The sequence below is a fragment of the Choloepus didactylus genome, chromosome 22 (assembly GCF_015220235.1).
Source record: "Choloepus didactylus isolate mChoDid1 chromosome 22, mChoDid1.pri, whole genome shotgun sequence".
Classification (NCBI taxonomy): domain Eukaryota; kingdom Metazoa; phylum Chordata; class Mammalia; order Pilosa; family Megalonychidae; genus Choloepus; species Choloepus didactylus.
The window spans coordinates 20588103-20601676 of NC_051328.1; positions in this window are offsets into that span (position 1 = coordinate 20588103).

A 13574-nucleotide genomic window follows, 5' to 3' on the forward strand; every position below is an offset into this window, starting at 1 on the left:
CCTGCTTTCTTTTGGTTGCAGCTTGCACATAATATTTTTTTTCCATCCTTTCACTTTCAGTCTCTTTGTGTTGCAGGGTCTAAGATGAGTCTCTTGTAAATAGCATATTGATGGGTCATACTTTTTAATTCATTCTACCAGTCTGTATCTTTTAATTGGGGGAGTTTAATCCATTCACAATCAATGTTATTACTGTGAAGGCAGCTTAGTTCTTGAATCAACCATCTTATCCTTTGGTTTTTTAGTTGTCAGATCTATTTTTTCCCTCTCTCTCATTTTTCCTTTAAGTTACCCTAGCTAATACTCTTCAGTTCTGTGCCCTTTTCTAGACTGCTCTCTCCTTTCTGTTTTTCTCAGCCAGTAGAGCTCCCTTTAGTATTTCTTGCAGGGCAGGCCTCTTGTTAAGAAATTCTCTCAGCATTTGTTTGTCTGTGAAAATTTTAAACTCTCCCTTAATTTTGGAGGAGAGCTTTGCTGGATAAGGGATTCTTAGCTAGCAATTTTTCTCTTTCAGAATTTTTAATATGTCATACCACTGCCTTCTTGCCTCCATGGTGTCTGCTAAGTAGTAGTCAGTGCTTAGTCTTATGTTGTTTGTCTTATATATGATGAATTGCTTCTCTCTTGCTGCTTTCAGAACTTTCTCCTTCTCTTCAGCATTTGACAATTTGATCAGTATATACCTCAGAGTGGGTTTATTTCGATTTATTCTATTTGGAGTTTATTGGGCATCTTTGCTTTGCATACTTATGCCATTAGAAGGGTTGGCAAGTTTCCCCCAACTAGGTCCTGACTCACTTTTCCTAGCCCTTTCTCTTCTTCTGAGACACCAGTGATTCTTGTATTTGTGTGCTTAATGTTTTCCATCATTTCCCTGAGATCCATTTCAAGTATTTTGATTTTTTCATTTGTTCTATTGTGTGTTTGCATTTCATTGCTTTGTCCCCTAGTTCACTTATCCTTTCTTTGCCTCTTCAAATCTGCTGTTGTTCATCTCTAATATATTTTTAATTTGATCAACACTATCTTTTATTTCCATAAGATTTGCTATTTTAAATTTACTCTTTCAAATTCTTCTTTATGCTCTTCTAGAGTCTTCTTGATGTCCTTCATGTCTTTAGCCATCTTGTTGAAGTTGTTTTGAAGGTTTGTTTATACTTCTTTAATTAATTTCTCCAAATTTTTTTTATCTCTTCCAGCTTTTTAATTTGTTAATTTGGCTTGTCCATGTCTTCTTGGTTCCCTAGGTATTTTATGACTTTCTGTTGGCTTCAGGACATTTTCTTATCTTGGTAAGATTATTACGGGTAGTGCAGGATTATTTGAGCATTTATATATAATTTGGCAGAGCTACAGCTTGCTGGAGTATACTTTGCCTATCCTAGCAGCAGATGGCGAATTGAACCACTGCTGCTTACTCTCAAGCCAGTTTTCCCTCAGCTTCACCCATATGCTGGGTGGGGTCCAAACTGGGTAGGAATCCAGTCAGTGCACCAGTTCTCTGTGTGCACTGGGGACTTCCTGCCCAGGGGGTGCGATGTGGGCCTGTGCAGTACGGCAAGGAATCTGCTCAAGAGCAACTTCCAGCTCAAACATGCCCTGCTCCCTGCCTTCTGTGCACCTGTGAGCCTCTCAGTTATGGAAGGGACTCCTGGTGCTTTCATGTGGTACCCTCTCCTATCCCTGCTTCTTGCCTGTGCACCTCCTGAACTTCTTTGGGGGGAGAATAAATGCAGTCAACACTTGTCCACTGCCTCCCAGGTTCCCTCATGGAAGTTCCTGGTCATGTGGCTATGGAGGATTATCTCCCAGTTAATTGTTAGGGTTGGTGCACAGGAGTGGAGAGACACTGCTCACTCCTTTGTCTGATGGACATTTGGCAGCTGCTGTCCCAGGAGGTGGTCCCAGGCAAACAAACTCACCCTATCCCTCAAAGTGCAGTCTCTCCACCACTCACACCCTGAAACCATGGTCCCAGGCATCCTCTGGCCCCTCTCAAATGGTCACTGCTTCTCTGGGTCCAGATGCATGGCTACCCAAGCACTGCCACAACACCAGCGTGAGTTTGAAAGTAGCTCTCAGAAGAGGCTGAAGCTGCTGATCACTCCCACCCAGTGCCACTGCCTTCCTGCTGGCTTTTTAATTAATGGCCACTCCTGGCCCCCCACCTGCTCCAGGAAGGGAGGACGTTTACACTACACATCGGGGAGTGGAAGCCCAGTGGCCCCAGAGCTTGGGGTTCCTACCCAGTGGCCTCCCTCTCTATAGTTTTATGGTAGAGGAGTGAGTTCTGCCTGTCCTTGTCTGCCATCTTCCCGGAAGTCTGATAAGGGTCAGTGACTTTTAATGAGATTTTACAAAGGAGTAATCTTTAGCAATTCAAAGGCAGAAGTGAAGTTAGGGGAGGATGTGGTAGGCACAGGGGAAAGAGAATCCTCCTAGTATCATAATAAGTTGGCATTTTAAGTCTGGCACCTAAAGTATAGCAGTTAATATAGATATATAGATATGTAGATAAATTAGATGCTGAAGTTCAAATCATACCCCCTGTAACTCACTGGCTATGTGACTCTGGGCAAGTTACATAATCTCACTGTGCCTCAATTTCCTCATATGTAAAATGTGAAAATAAAATGCCCAATATCAGATTTATTGTGAGATACCATTTCAAACCTACAAGGATGGCTATTATTAACAAATGGAAAATAATACATGCTGGAGAAGATGCAGAGAAATTGGAACTTTAGTGCATTGTTGGTGGGAATGTAAAATGGTGAAGCCACTGGAGAAAGCAATATAGCTATTACTCAAAAATTTAAATATAAAATTATGATTGGACCCAGAAATCTCACTTCTAGATACATACCTGAGGAGAGTGAAAAAAACAGGGTCACAAACAGATACATGTACACCATTGTTTATACCAGTGTTATTAACAATAGCCAACACCAGGAAACAGCCCAAGTGTCCCATCAACAAATGAATGGATAAACAAAATACGGTGCATACACACAATGGAATATTATTCAGTCATAATCAAAAATGAAGTTCTGAGACATGCTGCAACATGGGAGAACTTTGAAAGCATTATGCTCAGTGCAAAAAGCAAGACACATGAAAACAAAAATTGTATGATATCATTTATAAGGGATAACTAGAAAGAGCAAATTTATAGAGATGGAAAGCAGATTAGAGGTTCCCAGGGAGAGAGGAAGACTGGGAGAGGAGAGAGTTTTTGTTTGTAAAAATAAAATTTAAAAAATTTTAAAATAACAGTACTATAAGTTCACACATGAAAAGCTCTTAGAAGTGTGTATGGCTCAAAGTGAATGTTGAATAAATGTTCATAAATTATGATCATGATGATAATTTTTATTTTTACTACTATTACTCCTGCTAGCAATGTAATTTTTAAAAAGACAACTAAATACCCAGAACCTCAGTATCCTCATCTATAAAATGGGAATACTGGTCCCTGCTTTTGCAGGGAGACTATTAACTGAAATGATAAATGCAAAACATGTGCAACTTATAGGCATCTTGTAGATGCTCAATAAATACAAGCTCTTATTAACAGAAATAACTCAAAGTTCATGGAATGCCTGGGCCTTGGCCTTGACCCAGGCCTGCTGTTTACAAGCTTTCTACATGTGTAAATACAGACAGGTTTGGTTAAGGCAACACATACCACATAGACCACAGATCAGGCGTGCCACCCTTACCCAGAAATAAAGATGGGCCACCTTTCGTAGGCCTTGCTTGCTTGGCAAGGGCCATGTTGGTGATGGCCTATCATTACATGTTTCTTTATAAGTTGTTTAATGATGGTTCTTCCAGCACTGTCAACCCTAGAAAGTTTCACATGTCTCTTGCTGTGAGCATCACATCCGATGGGGAAGAGGCCCATGACAAAGAGGAGGTGGATACAACAAGAAACTCTTGTACCAACCCCCACCAAAGTGAAAGGCAATGACCTTTCACTGGCTTAGCCCCTTGGGAGCTCCTAGTTGCAACTCTGGGAGGCAGAAGACTGGACAGCTCTCTGCAAAGGGGATCCATCACCCAGCCATTTTCCCAGGTCCTATTAAAATACTGACACCATAAATCTGTACTATTCTACTTCTCATTATGCAGAAATGTACCCTTGATCAAAAGTCCCCTTGTGTAGCAGCCTGATTCATCTCCAATAGCTGTGGGCTACACACTGCAAGTCATAATCAGCTGGCTTTATCCACCCAAATTATTCCCGGGGTTTGAAAAGCTCAGAACCATGCCTGTCATTAGCAAGAGGTGGACTTGCAGGACATCCTCTGCAGACAGTCCTGGTCGTTAGCACAACAGAATAGCCTCTGAACAGGGTTAAGTTAAGGAATGGGAAGTTCTCTACCCTTTCTATTTTCTGAGAAATTACCCCATTAACCCCATGTGAAAACTAAACATCCTAGAATTTGAAGACAAAAGAGACCTAGGAGAGGGAGACAGAGGCTCAGTGACATCAAGCTACTAGCTCAGGGACACAGAGCCACTGCTAAAGGATGCAGATATTTCTGCTACCACTTCATAAAATTCTGAGTGCAGCACCCTATCCCCAGCACCCAGGTTTAGTTTTACCCCTCACTGGTTGTCTTGCTCTTGGGCTAATCCTTGACTTTCTGTCTTCAGTCCCTTATCCTATCTCTCACTGCCTCACATCAGAGTGGAATAAACACAAAACTGTGTGTTATGTTCTATGGGTGATATCCCCTCAGCTGACTGGTATTGTTTTCTTTGTCAGAATTGAGGGTCTAGTAAAGCTTGTTAATATGACTAATAGCTAATGAGTTCCTGAGAGATTATGAGGTGCCAGATTCTGTGGTACATGCTCTGTAAGTATCTTAGCAATTATTTTCACAAACTACCACAAATTCCCATAACTTCCTGGGTTGTTATGACAGTCAAATGCATGAATACATATAAAATGCTTAAAACATGATCAGGACTTGATAAATTATATCCCTTGGCATAGTAATCCCTGGGAACCAGTCCACAGGCAGGGTTGTTTTGTCTCTGTAGGAACATCTTCTGACAAGAAGATCACTTCCTCCTGGAGCTCCCTGTCCCAGCTCTAGAGCACTCTGGCTGTTGGGTTGGCTTGACACTACTTGGGCTGGCTTCTGCATCTCCCCAGTTTCAAAACATTGTTTCTACATTTTCCAGAACCACATATAAGAAGTTCAATCCTTTTGCATTAGGAAAATCATCTCTGGAATTAGTTTAAGACAATGATCTCAGTCCTATGAAGGCTTCTATTACCTAGACTTAGATCATTTCTTTCCATTAGATACTATATGGCTTGAAGTTTTCTTTTTAACATATCATTTAAAACTGAGCATCTTATACATCTCTGCTTCATACCAAGGAAACAGTAGCAAGCAAGCCAAACAGCTTCTCTGTCTAGTAAAGAGAAGGAATAAGCAGGTGCCTGGGTACTTTTCCCCCAGAGGAAACACATGCTACCACTTTCCATATTTGCTTCAATTTTATTTTAAAGAATAAGTAATGCAGTATGGCTAAAACCCTACCACAACATTCCTTCACCTCTCTCTCCTTCCCCAGAGGTGACTAATACAATCTGGAAGGTTATATGATATGAAAATTTTCTGTGTGTGTTTTTGTATGTGGATACTTATAAATGCTTCCATACTCTGTGTATCTTTTTACATCTTACTGTTTTCACGCCATGTTAGATTTTTAACATATATCTATGTCAATTCACATATTCATTTATTTTAACTATTATATGGTGATCAGTTGTGTGAGTTAACCACAGTTTATTTACTTATTCCCATTATGAAGAACACTTGTTGATTCCAATTTTTTTGAAATTACAGTTTTACATATATATATACTCACACACATATATACTTATAAACATCTATAAGTACACAACATACTCTCCTTCTTGTGTGTATACATATATATACACACAAACCTGTATAAATGCATATGTACATATATACATAACTGTAAACACACATTTATTCTTAATCAGATGGGAGAACTCAGAACCTTTAAAATGAAACAGGGATACTTTTTTCAGGTAAAAAATTAAAAAGAAGTTTTATAGCATAATATGGTAAAAAGTTAATATGACAAGACTACTTCTCAAATATCTTTGCACTGTGAATGACACTCGCTTATACTATAATATATTTGGTAACCTTATATATCAACGAGGGAAAGAAACCCCAAAGGAAAAGTGGGCAAGGCTATGTGTAAAGAACACATAGGAGAACAAATCAAAATGGTTCACAATCCTTTAAATATGTGTAAACCCAGAACCAGAGGAATGCAAATTAAATGAATGAGAAAATACTAATCCATACCTATGACTTGTAATGTGTTTAAGTTAAAAACAGCCATTCTTGGCAGGGATACATGAAAATGAATACTCTCGTATATTACTCATAGAAACAAGGATTGTTCATTTCTATCATGAGCAGCCTTCATTAGACCTAGAATTACACATACTCTTCAACCCAGCAGTATCAGTCCTGAGGATCTATCCCATAGAAATAGAGTCTCCAGCATGGAAGGATACATTTTGAATATTATTTTATATTAATATATTTGGATCAAAGTGAATGCTAATATATTTGGAAAACAAGTGAATTGATTATATACACACACACATCCATAAGTCACATATAAATGCGTACATACATATTAAAGTTACAAAATTGTCTCCAGAAAAGCCACCGTATAGTACACATTTTTCTGCATGGTGCTTTTCTTGTTCAGCAGTTCCTGGTCAATGTTTTATCAAGTCAAGAGGTGTGCCTCTAATTTAGCCTAGTTAGTCCTGCAGATTATTTCATGATATAGATATCTGATAATTTAGTCAAACATTTCCCCAGGACAAGATGGCTTCACAGGTGAATTCTACCAAACGTTTAATGAAGAATTAATGTCAATTCTTCACAAACTCTTTGAAAACTAGAAAAGGGGGGAACAGTCCCCATTTAATTCTTGAGGCCAGTATTACCCTGATATCAAAATCAAACACATCATAGGAATATGGATGCAAAAACCCTCAACAAAATGCTAGCAAATCAAATCCAGCAATATAGAAAAATAATTACACAACATGACAAAGAGGGCTTTATCCCAGGAATGCAAAGTCAGGTTAACTTATGAAAATCAATTGATACAGTACCTCATATTGATAGAATAAAGAACAAAAACCACATGATCATCTCCATAGACGCAGAAAAAGCATTTGACAAAATCTAATACTGTTCATGATAAAAACATTCAACAAACTAGGAAGAGATTTTTCTCAACCTGATAAAGGATATCTACAGTAAACTCACAGCTCAAATCACATTTAATGGTGAAAGATCCAAAAAGATCCAAAACAATAAAAGGATGTTTGCTTTTGCCACTTCTACTCAACATTGTACTGGCGGTTCTAGTTGGGACAATTAGGTAAGAAAAAGAAATAAAAGAGATAAATCAGGAGAGGAAGAAGATAATTATCTATATTTTAAGATGATATAACATTATCTATAGAAAATCCTAAGTCACTAAAAACTAAAATCTATTAGAAGTAATAGATAAGTCCAGCAAAGTTAAAGAGTATCAGGGCAATATAAAAAATCAAATGCATTTGTGTACACTAGTAATGAAAAATCTGAAAATGAAATTATGAAAATTCCATTTATAGTAGCATCAAAAAGAATTCAATACTTAGGGAAAAAATTAGCAAAAGTACAAGGCTTTGCACTAAAAACTGCAAAACACTATTGATTTAAATTGAATATCTAAATAAATGGAAAACTCTTCCGTTTTTATGAACTGGACAAACCTAATATTGTTAAAATGGCAATATTCCCCAAATTGATCTACACACACTAGGATGGTTATAATCAAAAGAAAGATAATGACAAGCGCTGGCAAGGTTGTGGAGGAAGTGGAACCCTCTTACAACGCTAATGGGAATGCAAAATGCTGTAGCCAAATTGAAAAACAGTCTGGCGTTTCCTCAAGCTGATAAAAATTGTGTTACCATAAAACCCAGCAATCCAATGACTCGGTATATATACTCAAAAGAAGTGAAAATCTATATCCACACAAAAACTTGTACACGAATATTTATAGCAGCATTATTCACAACAGGCAAAAAGCAGAAACAACCCAAATACCCAACAAAAGATGAAAAGATGAACAGAATGTGGCATACCCATGCCAAAAATAGCTAGAAACGAATGGAGTTCTGATACATGCTACAACGTGGATGAAACTTGAAAACATCATGTGAAGTGTAAAGTCACAAAGGGCCACATATTTTATGATTCCACTTACATGGATTATTCAGATTATGCAATTCCACAGAGACAAAAGGAGATTAGTGGTTCCCTAAGGACAGTGGGGAGAATGGGGAAAGTCTGCTAATGGGCACAGTGTTTCTTTCTGAGATGACGAAAGTATTCTAAAATTAGACTGTGATGATGACTGCACACTTCTATGAAGACACTGAAAACTATTGAATTGTGCTGTTTAAATGGATAAACTGTATGGTATGTAAATTATATCTAAACAAAGCAGTTTTTGAAGAAAGAAAGAATGAGTTGAAAGTCCAAAGATAAATCAGATCACCCCACAGGGGGTCAAGTCTTATGGAAAGGTCTATCTTCACTTCTGAGACTCCAGGCTCATTACCTATTTTTAAAACTCATCAAAAAATAAAATATAAAAAGAGTCAAGTCTTTTATTCATCCATTTAAATTAAACTTAAGTGTAAACAGCCATTCTGTTCTAGAATATATGGACATATTATTGTAAATAGTGTGTCTATCTGCAAATTGATAGAAATAGCCCGAGAGCATATTTTGGAGTTTTAGAAATAATGAAGTTAATGGAAAGGTACATTTATAATAACATCAACAACCTTGATGCCAAAATAAGTAAATTAAGTATAAAGTGATTTGACAGGTCTGGATCAATGAACACATTTTAAAACCATCAATGAAATATGTGTATGTGTATAAAATTTTCATGCAATAATTTGTTTTTTTCATTTAACAAACTTTTATTCTAAGATGTGCTAGTTAACAAAATAACCATAACTCAGTGGCTCTCTTCATAGGGTTTAACTACTTAAGGTTGAATGTATTTTTTTTCAACATTATTCATTTGAACAAATTATTGAAACTAATCTTAACACACATAGACCTTTTCAAGAAGTGTTCTGAGAAGTTAGCTAATAATAAAGGATGACAAATAAGGAAAAAGGAAAGAGCATGTATCAGGGCTGATTCATAAGTAAGATTCTTCGGAAGTCCATGAATCTCCTGGAGTCTTTGCAATCACCACATAACTTAATGGTTATCCTCTTCTGGCCACTTTAAATGGCCCCAACATGCTAGCCCCAAATTACAATGGGATCTCATAAAAGGCCACTACAGTTCCTTCTTCTGGAATTTCTCTACATCACTTCCCATCAGTGTGTCTTGATCCTCTTTCCTAACTTTTCTGGGTTAGAAGCCCTACTCCAGTTTCATGCCTTGACCTCCTGGAATAACAATTGTTTGGGATTTCAGAACCCCATAAATTTCTGCTGTTATAGTTTATGCCTGGAAACTGTCAGTGAAAGATATCTATATTTCAGGATTCTCCAGACCAGGCCTGCCCTTCTCACAGGGATGGAAGTAATAAGAATAGTTATTATTAGTCACAAAGTATAAATCAAAGACTGATGTAGATGCTTTTACTGGTTTGTATATATTATGTCCCCCAGAAAAAGCCATGTTCTTTGATGCAATCTTGTGGGGGCAGACATTTTAGTGTTGATTAAGTTGGAATGTTTGGATTAGGTTGTTTCCATGGAGATGCACCCCACCCAACTATGGGTGATAACTCCAAATGGATAATTTCCATGGAAATGCACCCCACCCAACTGTGGGTGATAACTCTGATTGGATAATTTCCATGAAGGTGTGGCCCTGCCCATTCAGCATGGCCTTGATTAGTTTACTGGAGCACTATATAAGCCCAGACAGAAGGAGTGAGCTTGCTACAGCCAAGAGGGACACTTTGAAGAATGCAAAGGAGCTGAGAGAGGAACAGAGACATTTTGGAGACAGCCCCTTTGAAAGCAGACTTCTGCTCCAGAGAAGCTAAGAGAGGACAAACACCCCAGGAGCAACTAAGAGTGACATTTTTGAGGAACTGCAGCCTAGAGAGGAACATCCTGGGAGAAAGCCATTTTGAAACCAGAACTTTGGAGCAGATGCCAGCCACATGCCTTCCCAGCTAACGAGTTTTCCAGACACCATTGGCCATCCTCCAGTGAAGGTACCCGATTGCTGATGTGTTACCTTGGATACTTTATGGCCTTAAGACTGTAACTTTGTAACCAAATAAGCCCCCTTTATAAAAGCCAATCCATTTCTGGTGTTTTGCATTCCGGCAGCATTAGCAAACTAGAACAGTGCTTCATATAGATTAACTTTCAGTCTTCATGGTCATTCTCTCCCATAGGTTTTCAGCTTAAATATTTTAGGACCTTGCATAAAATTACTCAACAAATATGGACAGAGGCCACGTGCTTCCCTCTCGCACCAGGGTTTCTCACAGCCCAGCCAAGGACCACCAGTAAGATCACCTGGAGAGTTCATTAAACCACAGATTCCCTGGCCCCAGCCCAGACGGGCTGAATCAGACTGGGTGAGTGGGAGGGTGGTTCCCAGAAATCTTCAGAATTCACAAGTTCTGTTGTTGACTCAGACACAAGCAACTTTGAAAACCACTGCATCATTCTTCTTTGACGTTTTAGTACAGTATTTCAGCCATGTTCTCATTTCCTAAGAAGTTCTAATCCCCCAGTGACCAAAATGCACATAATTAGTATCATTTCCATAGTGCATGCGGGAAGACTTTCTTACGCTTCTCTTTCCAAGCCTCATTTGTTATATTGATCATGATGCATGAAATCCTGGAAATTCCAAAATAAAAATAGTGAAACATCACTGACAACAAACAGCAAACTTGACTGCAAAGATGAGCTCAGGAATTTCGTTTTAACTAGGCAACATTTAAATCTATGGAGAGAGACCACATCCACCAACTACTCACTCCACTAAACTGCAGCCTCGGTTCCGAGTTCTAAACCCTATTGTTAATGCCTTGAAGTTGGGTTGCCCATCACAGGATGGATGATCCTGTTCAGACACAAGACCTACAGGCCTAGAGAGATGTTCCTGTTCTCCAAACTCTTGAGAACAGATCTCTCCAAATTGGGAAGTGTTTCATTGGGTGTTAGGTGGAAAGGGTTAATTTGGGGTTTAGCTAACCAGGTGTGTCTATTATCCCTGAATTTTATCTTCTCCAACACCCAGCCCAATGCCTCCTTGCTAATGGTGACTTGCTTCCTAAGTATTTATCAGATGAATGGATCAAGATACTAATTATTAGAGGTGGAATAGCAGAAACCAAGAGACCTTTGAGAAGTCCATTCATTTCAAATGTCTCTATCTCCCTTGACAGTGGAGAAAGCCTTATCTCTGGAGTATTTGGACAGAATTCAAGTCCCTTCCCCAATAGGACAGGGTTACTCCATTTCTCTCTCCATATTCGGAATCACCTGGATGAGGCTACATTGTCCCTTCCAATTAAGGTCTCTAGGAGTCTCTGACCCTTGATAGGTTGCTCAGTTATAATGTCCTTTCCCCAAACCACCATGATGTCCACAACATGACTGAGAAATTTACAAAGAAGCATAATTTTTAAGAAAAGGAAGATGATGGTATAGAAGATGATGCTCGATGAAAACCAAGCAGAGTGAAGAGAAGGATGCAGAAGATCATTTCAAGAAAAAACAATCTCACTGACAGCTAAAAGTGTTGAGGCCTTAGACTACCTCCTCTAAGGATAAATTTTCATTCTTACTGGTATGACGAACATATTCTCAACAGAAGAAGTTTAACACATTATATAAATACTCCAATACGCATATGCAGCAATAGTAATAATTAGTTTTCTCCCCTTTCATCTCCATTGTTTCTGCCCACACATATTTCCTATTTCGAGCTTTGGTGTAACAAACGTGTCTTTCAAATGGGAAGCCCACGCCTTGTTTGCACAAACACAGGGCCCTTTACTGCCACGTGCAGTCTCTCCAGCTCGCTGAACTGAACTATGAGGCATTGTCTTCTCTCCTTGGCCCCAGAGCTCTGACAGAATCATTTAATTTCCCTGTAAAATATAATTTGCAGATAATAATAGGTCACTCATAGCAATATCATCCCGCACATCCTGATCCCCCATCATTGTGCTAATTGTGGGATAATGTAATGTATAGCTAAGGCACACAGATGGAATTAGACAGAGCATTTTGTTTTTGTGATGCTATGAAGAAGAATTTAAGATAATGTGTCAGTGGATGCTATAGACATTCCCCTCCACCCCCACCTCCATTCTAAAATAACTCCAGCGGCAAATGGAGTAGCCCGGTCCTATTGGGGAAAGGACTTGAATTCTGTCCAATGACTCCTTATGTGCACAGCATCATTGATAGTCTTGAGATCACAGGAAAAACCCACAATATTTTGGTGTCTTCCAGGGCCTGCTGGACCATTTCAATGCGGTACCATCCCTGCCGGAGTGGGTTTTTAGGGGAGAAGCTGAGAGCCACCAGATGATTGCTCAGGAGGGGTGATAATCACCCTCTAATCAGCCATCCTTGCTTCACTCTATGCCCAAGAGAGAAAGAGAGGCCCTAATTTCATAGAATTTTTGTTGGTGGAGAAATTAAATTTACTCAAGGATACTGTGTGCTTTTGTTTTGGAGTTGGCAAAAGTCAGGAGCTTATCATCAAATGTGGGTACCAGAAAGGTAGGTCGAAAAGATGACTTAGCTCAATACGGTCATTTAATTTATTTTGTAACATGTTTTTCTTATTGCAGAGATAATTCATGTATCCTTTAAATTATTTGGAAAATATGAAGAAAATAGAAACAAGTCCACTCTCCACGGAGCCCCTCGATGCAGAAAATGAAGCTTAAGTCATCGGGAAGGCAAAATATCCTTTCTTAGGAAGCAGATTGCTGATACTGAGAAGAGTTTGGGCTCCTCTTAGCTGTCTGCATCACAGTTGACGTTGTCTAATTCACACGTGCTGCCCACTGGAGAGGGGAGAGGTGGGACCACGCAGAGGGCCCCGGAGCTCCTCCAGCCCTGAGAGGAGCTATGCTGTTTCAGCACAGAGCACGGCCGCAATCACCACTGGAAACCAGGCTTTCAGGCTTTGGAAGAGGGGTGTGTGGTGCTGCCCTGCCCTGCTCGAATTCTCCAGATTTATTTGGGTTCGTGAAGATGAACTAGATATTCAAAACCTGCAGAGAGACAGAGGGAGAGAGAGAAGGTCAGAGACTGGGAGGCAGAACGAGGGAGAAAGAGGAGCAGGGAAAGAGGGCAGAGCTAAGAGACAAGCTCTGGAAGAGAAGCAAATAGGAAGAGAGGTAGAGAGAGAGAGAGAGAGTGACAGGCAAGGACAGGGAGTGAGACAGAGTCAGAGAAAGACAGGGAGCAGAAA